Source organism: Pezoporus occidentalis, unplaced genomic scaffold (assembly GCF_034315485.1).
Source record: "Pezoporus occidentalis ecotype Australia unplaced genomic scaffold, CSIRO_AGI_Poc_V1 ctg86, whole genome shotgun sequence".
Classification (NCBI taxonomy): Eukaryota; Metazoa; Chordata; class Aves; order Psittaciformes; family Psittacidae; genus Pezoporus; species Pezoporus occidentalis.
The window spans coordinates 6,861,843-6,876,143 of record NW_026916220.1 but is presented as its reverse complement, the minus strand read 5'-3'; the positions used below and the strand labels follow the sequence as shown (position 1 = coordinate 6,876,143).

General features: G+C 37.2%; 1 protein-coding gene across 2 annotated transcripts in view; it reads right to left on the bottom strand.

Annotated features, from left to right (window-relative positions):
• LINGO2 (leucine rich repeat and Ig domain containing 2) overlaps window positions 1–14,301 on the bottom strand; it is a 224,334-nt gene that overhangs the window by 186,715 nt on the left and 23,318 nt on the right. The gene's annotated exons all lie outside the window — the stretch shown is intronic.

Below are 14,301 nucleotides of genomic sequence, written 5' to 3'. Positions count from 1 at the left end.
ATTATTATAAAACAATCCTTTCTCATACTCTAATGTGAAAGAATCTCTGGAGCAGAAACTTTTTCTCGAAATCTAGAATGATTTGAGAAAATTGATAGCAGCTTATAGTGTTGGAGGATTTCACCCTTAAGTTCAAGACATCATAGCACTGTTGACAGAGAACTGTCACATATTTTTCTGAGATTAGGAAGAAGATTACTCCTATGGTAGCCTACCTTTGCCAACCATTGCTCACCTCATGTATATATTTAAATGTATGCTTACATATTTATACACCTATAAATATATGTATATAGAATTGACATATTGTGACTGAAAATTTTTGTTTATTCCTCACCTCTTTGAAAATGTCTTAAGTCATAAAACTTTGGACTGGCTATACTCAGTTCTCTGGAAGTGTGAAATTACCTGTCACCCTTGAAGCATGAGGAGAGATAGTCTAAGTACAGTACTGCTATACTAACTAGAGAGCTAGCCTTATCACAATGTGTATAGTGCAACCAACATATTCATCTTAATTTCACAGGTTTAATTGCTTTATAGCAAAATACACAACTTCTGGTGATCATCCAAAATATTTGCTTTAGGTTCAGATCATTAAATGATCTCTGTAGGAACACATCACAGTGGTGCATTGAGACAAGTAACCATGTCTCAATAGGAGTTGCTTTATTGGCTAGCACAAAGAAAAGTGTATTTTCCCATCTTCAGTAACTTGACTTGTGACCCCCTTGTGAGGGAACAAAAGGCAATCTGAAAAGCATACTGAATATGGCTAGATATAGGAGGTTTGCATATTTGCACCATGAGTGGTCTAAGAGTAATCTGCAAAATTTCAGATCCTACCTTGTATCATTCCCAAATCTCCTGAAATCTTCAGTTTATTAGATAATCCCTGAAACTCTGTGAAACTGATTTTGAGAATGTGTTTCCTAGGTAGCTCACTCAAAAATAAACCATATATTTCTGTCTCAATAGAATGCTTATTAGAGATGGGTTCCGATTTTTTGCTGCAGCGAAATTGCATTTTTCTTCTCAAGTATATACTTGTGTGTACAGATCAACACACCAACATTTATTTGATTTTAAAGAGACTGAAACTTCTGACAAACATTTTCAATTGAATTAATCTGTTAAAAATGTCAATTGAAACTTACAAAAAAACTTTCCAAATTTTAAAAAGGTGATACTTAGCACAAAAGACCCCAAACAGGCCCATACCTAAAATATGATGAGTTGAATTAATAAGCTCGAAAGTGTATTCGAAACAAACACATTAAAGTCAGGATGGTACATCCTCCTTCTACATGGAATGATTGGGGAAAACATACTAAGAACAGTTACAACAGTAAGAAAAACACCCTCCCTCAAGTAAGGACAACTATGAAAGGTAGAAAACATTTGCAGAATATATTGTTTTAGCTGTAATTGATACTTCATAGAATTCACATGTCCCTAACTACCACCTTATAAACAGAGGCCTTAGAATGTCAAGCTTCTTCCAGTACTGCTGCATATGTGACAGGCTCCTTAATTTAAAGTCCATATTTCCAAACAGAGTTTTACAATATCTTTTGCCTTTTTTTTTTTTTTTTCCCAAAAAGCCCCCACAACTCTTAATTCATGATATTATCATTCAGGACTAATACTAAAAAGGTGGTTTAGATTTCAGGAAGCACCTGATTTGGCTCTGGTAGAAAGTTCCACCAAGGACTGTCAGGTTATAGTTCTAGTGTCCCTATTCTTCAAAGAATCTGCTGAAAGAGCAGCCGTTTTGCCACAAAACTGCCATCTTACTAATCCTCTCGAAAGCTAGCATATGCAGTCAAGTTGTAAGTGTTGTGTGTACACCAGTAAAGTGAAGGTGAAATTCAAATTGTAGAAGCTCAGCACTGGTAATTTCTGAACTAGGAATGACCTCAGGGGCCATCTTTGAGTAACAGAGCTGGGCTGCTGCATGGATCCAATGTTACCTGAGGGACCCTTTGCTGACACTCATGGGGTTGGTGCCTGTACAAGTGCACATAAGGAATTGGCTTATGACACACCTTTTCAGACTCCCTGTAAAGCTGCACATGCTGGTAGGGTGTCCAGTGCAATGTGCATTAAAATTTTTACATTTAAGCACAAATGTGTTTAATTCACTTCAAGGGATACAATAAAAATTTCCTGATAAGAAACTTGCAAGTTAGTGGTCAAAACCATACAGATTCTGTCTGCAGAATCGACTGGACAACAAATATGGCATTTCCACACAGAAGATGGTTTTATCTCACCCACAGTTACAACATAAAACTGATTTTTCTTTGATGATGAAACTCTTGTCACTTTCAGGTAGACTACAGGTCTCTTCTGGGAAGTTCTGTGAATTTTCATAAAACATTTTGAATTGAGATGCCTCATAGAACATAGAACAAAATATAACGTGTACTCAGGTATTTATGCAGTATGGTCCAATTGCATATACCAGCAGGGTAATATGAATTTCTTTTAACATAATCTATAGGCCTAGGTTTCTACACTGAAAAAAATGGAGACTCACCAAGTCTGAAAGAGGCAGCAGAGTGATCTATAAAAATAGATTTCCTTAGCTGAAAACAATTAGGAATGTAATAATGAAGGCACAGTTCTCACAATAACTAAGGGGCAATTACCGAACTTGTTTTGTGACTGATGAACAAAGACCTTGAATGGAAATTTAATCACTGATTTCTTATCATATAGTTAGATGCCAAATGAGATCACATAATTACAGATCAGTGTTGTTTTTTTTTTTATCCTCTTTTTATATATAACCGTGTCTAGCACGTTCATTACATAAGCAAGAAAAAAACAGAATTTTGGGTGTTTATTTCATGGACTAACATGGGGATTCACTTTTAGCATACAAGGGTGGGTAGAGTCTTGCAGCTATAGGAAGATGAGCTTTATTCAGTTCTAATTAACTCTACATCCACAGGAAAATTTTTCATGAAAGTAAAGCATGCATTGCCAGAAAGGAATTTCTTGAGAAAACAGACTGAAATTCTACTTAACTTCTCTGAAATTTTGACCCAGTCAGAGCCTCAGAAGAAATAAGTAAAACAGGAGCACGTCAATTTCTCTTCTGCTGCCCAGCTTCTGCAGAGTGCTACTGTGACTTATAGCAAAGTCAGCTACCTCACCTGCTCACCAGTGCACATGTAACACGTTTCAGTGACTTGATAGCAGTGCATTCAGGGAGGATAAAGGCCATATGTGCAGCATGAAGATGTCCCTTATAGACTACAAGGTTCTCCCTTCAGAGCTTCATAGAAAGTCTTCAAGAGCTTACAGCAATATGCGAGAAGGAAGGGTTGTGTATGCATGAAGGAGCTGCCCTAGGCAGAAAATACTTTTCTACCCTTTTACGCTCAGTGTCACAGCAAAGATCTCATTGCTAGAATCAGGCTTGCATGATGCTCTGAAGTGGAAACTGCTGCTGATAGCATCTGTTTTCTCATTGTATTTTGACTTTTAAATAAAATTAAATCCCAGCAAATTTCTAGAATCTTTTCCTCCCGCAGTATTGCAGACAACACAAGACCATCACAAATGACAACTTCTATAAAGCCTTTTTCATACCACTCCTTGGCTAACCTAGTTTTGAGAATTCTTTTATCAGAGTAATATAACTGTAACTGAAACCACCTAATTGAATCAGGAATTTGGAGGAGGGCAAGAAATAAATTTCCATATCTACGGCATCCTGTACATCCTAAGCCGGGGCAAGCAAAGATGAGGAGTCAGAAAATAAGTGGGTGGCCAAAGATGCAGTTAACAAAAGGTTATTCAAAGTGGCAAGTTGTAACAATTCCCTACTGACCTTCAATTTACACCTTTTGCTAACACCTCACAGTAGATCAGTTTAAACTGTTCGAAAGGAAACCATTGTACCTTTCTTGCCTTCTTTAATATCACCCCAGAATTCACTCCATTCTACTGGGAGTAGAAGTAAAACCTGATATTTACGTTGTAAACAAAAAGACTGCTGTAGCTATTCCAGTGCTCTTAAATGGAGATATTCCTGTTACTTACTGATTTACTTACTTTGAGAGCCTTTTATCAATAAAGCTCCCAAAAGCAGTTGCTTCTAGGGTTTTCAATTCTGTCTCTACAAGTGCTGTCACAAACACACCTTGCTCCGTCACACCTGAGCTTGACAGGCATCAACAGATATTCTGAGATTGCAACAACTACTAACTCTACCTGTGAGGAGACTTTACGTAATAGTACATATCTCCTCCTGCTACATAAAAAACTTCACAACAAAAAACTTGATGGATTAAGGTGCACCTGGCTTGAGAGGTATTAAAGCATGATAAAGACAATGCCCTCCAGCACTCAGTTATAAGAACTGTTTCAGCAGTGTATATCAGCATGTGCTGGGGCTAATATTTCAATCCTCCCTCCCAAAGTACACACACAGCAATTACGCAACAATAACTCTACATCTCTCAGGTTTTCTGGAAAGCTTAGTCACTAAATACAGTTTAGAAAGACCTACGTTTCAAATTCTTATCAGATAAAAGAGTTCAACTAATGGATAAAAGGATTATCAGAATCCTACCTGTGCTCCCTTAGACTGGATTGAAGTGGGTGTTATTAGCAAAGTCATTAGCAAAGAATACCAAGGAATAATGACCTCATTCAACAATAATTTTTGAGGTTCCATAGTTTGCTTTAAATTCTACTTCCAAATGAAAACTAAAGCTGTCTGAACTTTCCTTTTTCAAAGCACAAATTAAGTCTGTACTTACTACAAGCTGGAATCTTACTTTGCTTGGAATTGAATATATGTGTCAATCGACAGACTAATGGCTGGCCAATAGCCTCAGCGTAAGTTGTTAAAAGCAGTCTGACTAAACAGTTTTGCTGACTGACTTAGATCAATTTCTCCATCTCTTTTCATTCAAAATCGACAGAAGAGGGATATGACTATGGGTTACTCACATTTCTGCTTTTTTACTTCTACTCCTTTTTTGGACCAGGTGTGTAGAGTTGAATTCATCCTAATACAGCTGATGAATGATCAGGACTAAAGTCCTAATACTACTGTCCCCAGAGTACATAAGTAAGAGTGCCTCTACTGAAGGTGGTTTAGACTAGCCAAAAAAGCAGCTAAGATATTGGATGTGGGCTATTCTGAGATTAAAGAAGAAAAAGGAATGAATATTTTCTGTCCTGACATCATCTCAGTTTCACACAATTATAAATTCATACCAATTCACTGATTTTTACTATTTCTTATATCTACACAAACTCCATTAATTCATGACAAATATAGACATAACCTTTTTCCTGGGAAGCAAAAGATAATATGAAGTTATATAATGTTAGGAAAGAATGAAGCAGGCAAACTGAGATATAATCAGGCATCATGTTATGAAATAGAGTTGCCTTTATTCTTATTTCCTGTCCTTAGTCAATACTTCATGTTTCAGTCCTTGCAGGAAACATGTTATTTTACAATCAGTGTGTTTTACTGAGTGAGGAACAAAGAACTGAGAATCATGCATATGAAATCTCAGCTCTGTTTTTTCTCACATAACTTTGACCAAAACATGTTTTGCCTCCCTGTATGTCCTGGGTTCCGCAGTAGCAGTCATGTTTTTCCTTTGTGTTAACTGGTGCAGTGCAGTGTTTTGACTTTCAGCTCGGGAACAGAGCTGATAACAAGGATATTTTGGTTTGGCCAAGGACTTTGTGAGGCTCATGCTCTGCCAGGGAGGAGGGGAGGCTGTGAGGAAGCAGAGACGGGGCGCCTGACCCGGGCTAGCCGGGGAGGTATTCCATACCACAGCACGTCATGCCCGGGGTGAGGGGTAACTGGGAGTTACCCGGAAGGACAGGGGCTTCCGGGTGGAACTCGTTTTCTTGGCCGGTGGTATCGTATTCTCTTCCCTTGTTATTTTCCCTTATCATTGCTGTAGCTGATAGTAGCGGTGGTGATTTGTTGCTGGACTGTTTTTGTCTCAACCCACAGGAGTTGCACTCTCTCGATCCTCCTCCCCGTTCCTCCGGGAGCGGGGAAGGGGAGAGCCCCGGTGTGGGGAGGCGGGGGGGGAGACAGACACGGACCTCGATTGTTGTCAGCTCGGCACCACTCACTGGGAGTGAGTGAACAAGCTACCTGACTGGGTTTAAACCACGACACTGTAACATTATATTAACAGCAAAGTTTGCTTTATTGAGCTCCTGAGAACCTCTTCTGGGATAGAGCACCAGGTGCTGAAGTCATGTGAAGAAGAAATACCACTTAATTCCCAGATGTTCTCCTAATGAAGAAGACTTGCGTCAGAGGCCTTTAAAAATGGATGAATTAGGCAGAGGGGAGGTCTTTGTAAACAGACATATTTTAGTTGGTTTAGGAAAAGGAGCTGGTCAGATAATCGTCTTACTTGTTGATTCTTAGAACAGATCATATACAGCTTTTAAGATGCATCCATGCCTTTAATTTGAATCCCAGGCAATTTAAATCTAGATTCATGTACCTTTTCCACCAAAATCTTCAGGTATGAGAATAAGACTTTTCATTTTCACAGTACTTCAAATTCATATAATTTGAAGTTATCTAAGTGAAAAGTGCTATTTGAAAGCAAATTTGCCCATTTTGAATAATAAGCAGTGTGTAATTTCTAAAGAATTTACAAAACTAAAAAGCCTTTCATCCCCATATTCCCAGACGGAACCACCACAATAAAAAGTATACTATACATAATAAAACAAAACCCCTATGCCTGTGGTAGCAACATATTGACAATAAGCCTAACTAATCAGATCAAAGTTGTCTGGCTTCTGTCAGCACATAGCTTGAGTTGAATAACGTTTAGCATGAGCAATTAATTTAGGACAACTATAAAACACAGTATACCATGTTCAAACTTGTCCTCACAGACACATATTGACTTATGAAATTTGAAATTAAGAGCTGAACATACAAAAGCATTCAATCCTCCCCAAAGTAGTTTTATTTGGACCTGCAAAATGAATTGCTTGCTTATTAGAAATGAGCTCTCAACACAAATCAACATGAGGGTGAGATTGACTGGAAATGGAATCAAAACGACAGCTATATCTGGAAGCTGCCCAGCTAAGTATTTTTTTCTTTAATAAAGAGAGCAAATAATGGAGAAAAATATAGAACAGACAGAAGGAAAATAACCAAAAAAGGTGAATAAAGTAAAATCAATCTCAAAACAGAAACAACATTGTAAATAACAGAAGATTTCAATGTAAAAAAAAATCATGTGTCAGAGAACAACCTACATGGTAATGCACCAAAAGTAATAATCAAAGTTCATTGTGGTCTGCTCCTAAAAAAGCATTGAGAAGACTGTATCAGTGCATGGGTTTCTATTATTAACTTGCATTATTAGAAAACAGTAATAATTAATCCTATTTAAAATTGCTGAACAGGGTTATACTTGCTATTGTTGAGCATTCTCTCCCTGGAATGCTCACCTCCCTTCCTAACTGTCGTATTCCAGTGTACATAATTAGATTACTTAGAACATAGCTGCATATAATGGGGCTTCCAGGGAAGGCATATGTATTTTTTCAGGAAGCGAAGATCATAAGTATACAAGTATAACTACTTTTCATTGCTTTGTTAGAGGAAGATATATGCATTCTTCCATCACACTACATTGTTCCATTTTACGTGTGCTATCCTTCCTATTATAAAGCCAAACAAATGAATATTATTTGATCTTCATTTATGCCCCTAAGATCCCACCACTGTCCAAATATTGGTACTGTACAAGACAACGTCTTGCTGTTTTGTATATATTGATTTTTAGCAGAAATTTTGTAAGCTTCTAACATCACTGCAATTTTGTCAGCATCTTCTGAAAGAAAAAAGTCAAATGCAGGCCTATTGCACATTCTTATTTCTATTGTGTACACCCATTATTGCTTTAAATATACCTTAAAATACCTGAGACAAATGAAATGTATTTTGCGATTTTTTTAAATCTGGAAGCAAAAGCAAAGAACATTAACACAGGAACTCTGTGTGTAGAAGAGTAACCCTGAGCACTGCTGGGATGGACAGAGAAGCCTTCCTGTGGGGTGCTGCTGGCTACTTACACCCCACTATGAGCCATCATGGTGCAAGGACACAGAGAAGATACCACACACTGAGGTATGTATCTAGGACATTGTGGTGTGTGGGGCAGCGGGCTTCAGGGTGGTACCACTGCAGGTACACTGCAGTGTTCATTATGCCACAGCAGAGTGTGTGGCAGGGGCCCACATAGCCAGGAAAGAGGTTTGCAACATCCAGAGCCTGTAAGAGGAGGTGGTGTGCATGGAAACATACACGCTTTCATGTGTATGCGTGTATCTCTTTGTGGTTTGCTACAGCAGGATGCCTGGAAATTTGTAGGTATTTACTAATGTTTTGTGTTTAGTATTGTGGTGTATAGTTTTTTGTTATTGCTGTTGGCCTCAAATGTATAATTCACTAATTATCAATTAATTATGTTCTGTTAACAATAAACAGCTTTGATATTGATTTGATTTGACACTGAAAGAGTGTAGATTTGCACTAGACATTAGGAAGACGTTCTTTACTGTGAGGGTGGTGAGGCACTGGAACAGGTTGCCCAGGGAAGCTGTGGCTGCTCCATCCGTGTCAGTGTTCAAGGTCAGGTTGGACAGGGCTTTGAGCAGCCTGGTCTAGTGAAAGGTGTCCCTGCCATTGGCAGGGGGTTGGAACCAGATGATCTTTAAGGTTCCTTCTCACCCTAACTTTTCTACAGATACCTGAAAAGATGATGGAGCCAGGAGGTGGCTGATCTCCCAAGTAACAAGTGATAGGACAAGAGGAAACAGCCTCAAGCTGTACCAGGGGAGGTTTAGATTGGATATTAGGAAAAATTTCTTCCCAGAGAGGGTGATCAGGCATTGAACAGGCTGCCCAGCGAAGTGGTGGAATTCACTGTTCCTGGAAGTGTTCAAAAACTGTGTAGATGAGGCTTTTAGTGACATGGTTTAGTGGTGGACTTGGCAACCTGGGGGAACAGTTGGACATGAAGATCTTAAAGTTCTTTTCCAACCTAGTTGATTCTATGATTGATTTAAGCCACTTCAGGAAATCAATTTTCCTCTCAGATACTGTGGGTTTTGTTTTTTTTTTTAAAAAGACCATAATGACTCAAGTTGAAACAACAAGTTCATATTCCTATAAAGGCTATCTTAACACAACATCTTTACTGTAACAAGTGAACATACAGTTTGGCCCCAGCCAGAGATACCTGCTGTGCAATTTTAAAGACAGCTGCTTTGCCCTTTGAAAATTGAGTGTGACGCTACTTCCCTGTTTTACATAGTTTAAGGTCAGCTATGCAATCCATCAGTTACTTGATGGTGCCCAAATGTTATGCTGATAAAAGCCTTTAAAAGAATGATACTGCTAAACAGGCTTTTCCCCATTCCTTTTAGATCCTGTATATCGTTTATACATGGTATCTGTACATCCCCACTAAAATGAAGTCTTACACATACTAAGACGTAAAATGAAGTAAGCCTGTAGATGCATAATTATAATTATTAATAGAACAGTAATTAATTTCATCACCTTAAAGAAAATATTCCATGTTGTTACAGAAAGATGATTTTGTCTCTTTTGCGGTCTTCTTTTTTTTTTAATGATATATGTCATTCATTTAAAAGACATCTCTTTGAAACCAACATCTTAAACCAGCAATCCTGCTTAGCAAGAAAGAACCTTAGAGCTGTTATATACTGTGAATATTATGCTTTTTAGAGGCTTGATATTGACTACTATTTGCCTGTGTTATTACTAATTGCCTAGAAGCACTGAAGTAGAAATAAGGAATAACTGCAATTTCAAAACAAACTGCAACAACAGTTACCTGAAACAAAATTATTTGGGAACCTTAAGGTAAAAGACTGTAACATAAAGGTGGAATCAGCAAAAGTGGCAATCCAGTTACAAGTCAGCCTTTTAAAGATAGCACAGGAGAAAGGTTAGTACGATTTATACAATAGAACACAGTCCTCTGGAAAACAGATGAAAGCAAACAGATGTTAGAAACTCATTTAAATGGAAATCAAAAAAAAAAAAAAAAAGAAATGTGGAGAATAATGCTAAGTAGAATAATGCTGCAACAAATGAACATAAAATGGAAAAATAAAAGTGCACAATATTTCAATTTCCTGTTCTCAGACATTACAAAAGAAGTTGACATCGCTCAATAAAGCAAAGAAACTAATTTTTTTAATATGGAAAAATTTTGTTCTGGATTGGAGCTGAATTTCACAGAAGGTTTTGATAGCCAACCAGCCGTTGTTCCTTGCGAAGAGAAAATTTCTTGCTTCTTAAAACCAAAATAAACTTGCAAAATTCTTTTTTAACAGATAAAGGGGAAAAATGGCAAGGAATTATTTTATTTCTTATGTACTTTCATTGCTTAACTTTAATTTTAAATACAAATACAAGATATCACTCAAGCATTCAAGATATTACTCCCACCTACAAGCATTCAGAATCTATGTCCTTAGTTAAAGACACTGAAGAGCCGCTCATAGTTTATCTCATGCTGTGATTAGATAGGACTTGTCAACATAGACATATTAAAAATCAAACCACAGTTAAATTAGCATCATCTATGGTACAGGAGGCTTATCAGATCTGTAATTAGTTTATTTTCATTGAATTGGCCCATATAAATGATAGCAGCACCAGCACTAGTGTAGACTAGTAAATAAGTCTAACTAGATGAGCAAATGAGTCTACACTAGGTGGTTCATGGGCTTAAGTAGACGGATGCATATTCCAATAGGTCTGAAAGCATCATTTACTACAGAGGGAGCAAACTGATCATATTGCAAAATGACACTGGGTTTATTGGACATTATGGATCATGCTGAAGAAAATTAAGGTTACATGAATTAATTCCTATTTAAAGCAAAAAAAATAAATTCATAATGGGAGACACTGTTTAATACGTATATTTGCTTCAAATGTTCAACACTGAAATGATGTAGTGAGATTACTTTACAAATCATCATTATATTTCAGAAAATGAACAGAACTCAATGTGATTGTGTATCCAATGGTTACTTCTGTATATGGGAAATATCGCAAGGACAGTAATTCTGCATGGGTTAAGAAGCAGAGGGCTACTAACAGCTACTTTTCTAAATGACAGCTATTACATCTGGGCACTTGTATATGTCTTTGAAAACTTTCTGTTACAGAAGAGAGAAGGAACTTGATTTTTTTTCTTATCACCCTACTTAAGCTGACCCATTTGGTAATCAGTATTGTTTTCACTCCGGGAGCCCTCAGCTTTTTACTTCAAATCCTGCAGTTTGTCATCCTTACATCTCTTTCTTACATCATCGTGGTTTTTTCTCAGAATTTTTTCAATGTTTACTTCTGTCTTACCCATCTCAGGTTTATATATGGTGAAATGAAGCAGAAGCAAAGTATATTACAGGCCAATAATGCTCCTAAGATACTAAGTGAGGATAAAAGCACTGTAAAAATGAACTGTGATGGAACAAAAAGAACATTTTCTCTCTCTTCAAATATTCTATTTCAGATCTTCTCTGGAACTTGCCACCAAACACTGTCTTTGAAATACCTTGGCTATTGAATCTTCTCAAAGCTGAGGCACTTACACTGGATCTGGAGACACTGACAATCACAAAGGCTGAAACTGAGCCACTGTAATCCTTTTCTTCAAAACCCTGGGAAGAATTGTGAGGATAATTGAAAGTCTCTCTTCTGAATAAGTAGTTAAGTACTTGTTTGGCTCCAACTGACTTTGATTGCTATTAAGCAGATTCATAGATGTCCTTAAACAGAACTAATTCACTCAACTGGAGGCCAGAAGAAGCACAGTGTTGACATTGCTAATGAATGTAAAAACAAAAAAATGTTGTTTGGTAACTTATGATAAACTATTTGTATGTCACCAAAGACATCAAACCAAAGCCAAGTTTTCTTGCATCTCCAGTTCACACTTCAGACACAATTTTTCTCACACTTCAAGACAACTGGGGATTAATTTTTGTGCTACTGAAAACTTAACATAAGCATTATATTTACAATGTCTCTTTTGTAAGTAGCATGTAATGAAATACCAGCATATTCAACTCCTCAAGGAGAGTCCAAGGGTGAAGAAGAAAAATCTCTTATTCATACTCAAAACAAAGGAGTTTCTTTCCCAAGAAGAGACAGGCCACTAATTTCCCTTGGCACATTTAAAGTATGATGCACAAGCAATGGTCAAGTAGCTAATAATGCATAGTGAAAAATGCAGGAGCAGAAGCTTTAGTCCCTGTTCCACCATAAACTTCCTTTGAAACCGTACAGAGGTAAGTTAGTGTCTTATTTTATCTCAGTTAAAATAGTACAGATAATAGCATGACATGACTGCATTTACGAGAAGAAATATATTAAAGATGAGGAGGAACTTGGATACTATGGTTACAAAGGTCTGACAGCTATCTAAGAAAACAATACAGAAATACTGACTTGAAGAAATAAAAACAGCAATAAGATACAATCTAGTGCATTTAAAGAAAAAATAAAAGCCTAAGTTAGTTTAGTGCCTTTAAACACACTTAAAGGACACTACCTAGGTAATCGCCTCAGTATTACTCTTTGCAGCTACATACATTTCCAAAACTTGCTCCTGCCTACCATTCTTACTCATGATTTGTGCCAGAGGGACACAAAACCCAAGACAGTATTGTGTCAAGCATGGGGTAACCAAAGCAGGGCATTTGGAATAGACATAAGAACAGGTGACTGTAAAGGAACCAAGCAAAAGGAGATCCAGGACATTCATCCTGTGGCCAACAGAACCACTGGGGAATAAGTGCCAGGTTTGCGGTCTTTGTCTTAGAAAAACTACAGCCTCATTTTGTCTGTTTTGTTTGCTCATACAAGTACTATAAGCTTTTAAGGGAAGAGGTGATTTCATGCAGATTTGCAATCAATTTATTAGTCTGAGAAGTGCCACACTCATGTTTTCTGAAAAAGTAAACATATATCCCCACTCTCCAGTTGGAAGAATAGTACTCAGCACTAATCACTGCTTTACCCCATCCTATTTTTCCCAATGTGCTTCTATTCAAAACACAGTATTTCTGTTTCCTTCCAGGGGAAAAATAAAAGGAATCTCAATGGACTGACAGAAATTCAGATGACCCACAGAAATTATGCAGACCAATACAGAGCAAGAAACTGCTTGAATATTAGCAGGGCAAACACACGGCAATTAAGTAATAGTTGACTTAAAAACCCTCTTATGTAATTTTTTTAAAAAGAAAAGAAAGAAGAAAAGCAAGAGATTAGTTGGATCTTGGATCCCTTCATGGCACATGTTACCTCATATTTGCTTTTGAAGTCCTATTAAACTGTAAAGTGATATTTACAGTTAAATGCAGGTTTTGAGAAGAACATCAGAGCCCCTCAGATAAGTGGCTTTTGGCAGCTTAAAGTGCCAGAAGGATTCAGTTGTGCATATTTTCCCATTTGTTTTAAATCCTCTAATATTATGGGAAAACAGTCTACCAGCCTCATTACTACAGATGAGAAGATTTATTAACTTGGATTAAAGTTATGATATCTGAACATGGGGAATGGAGTGGTGATTGCATTAACAATTCTCAGTTCATTACAAGTGTTGGATTATGGTTACAAATCATGGCTTTGATTATATCTGCATAATAAAGTGCAAGGGAGCCTACAGCATTCTGAACATTTGAAATGGGGACACTTTCATGAGGAAAGAAAAAGTCATAAAAAGTCCTAGCTCACTTGCATCTACAAGCCCACAGCTTTAACATGGCTGTGGCACTTACAAAACAGGTAGATATATTAAAGCCTTTGGAAACCCAGAGGTTCAAATACTTGTATAGATGCTACCCCTTTCACCTCTTGTAAGTATCTGCCTTCACTTTATTACAATAGAGGGTAGGCATCTAATTGGTTTTGAAAACAAATATGCTCTTTCTCCTCCCCTTGAGACTTTTCTCTCTTTCACAAAAAAAACAGCCTTTAAAAATGGGGTGCCTTGAACTTCCATTACCATTGGAGGAAGAGGCTGGCAGAAGACATGACAATGAGTTAACCTTTGCTTTTTGTTCTTTGGGAGCCACACTTCAACTCTGCAGATGAATTCTCACTTTTATCATTTAATAAGCTTGCTCACATGGAATTAATTGCTAACATTTGTAGTAAAAGGAGAATGGTGATAAATAAATCTATTTTTTAAAGTTCTCTGAGTACATAAACCT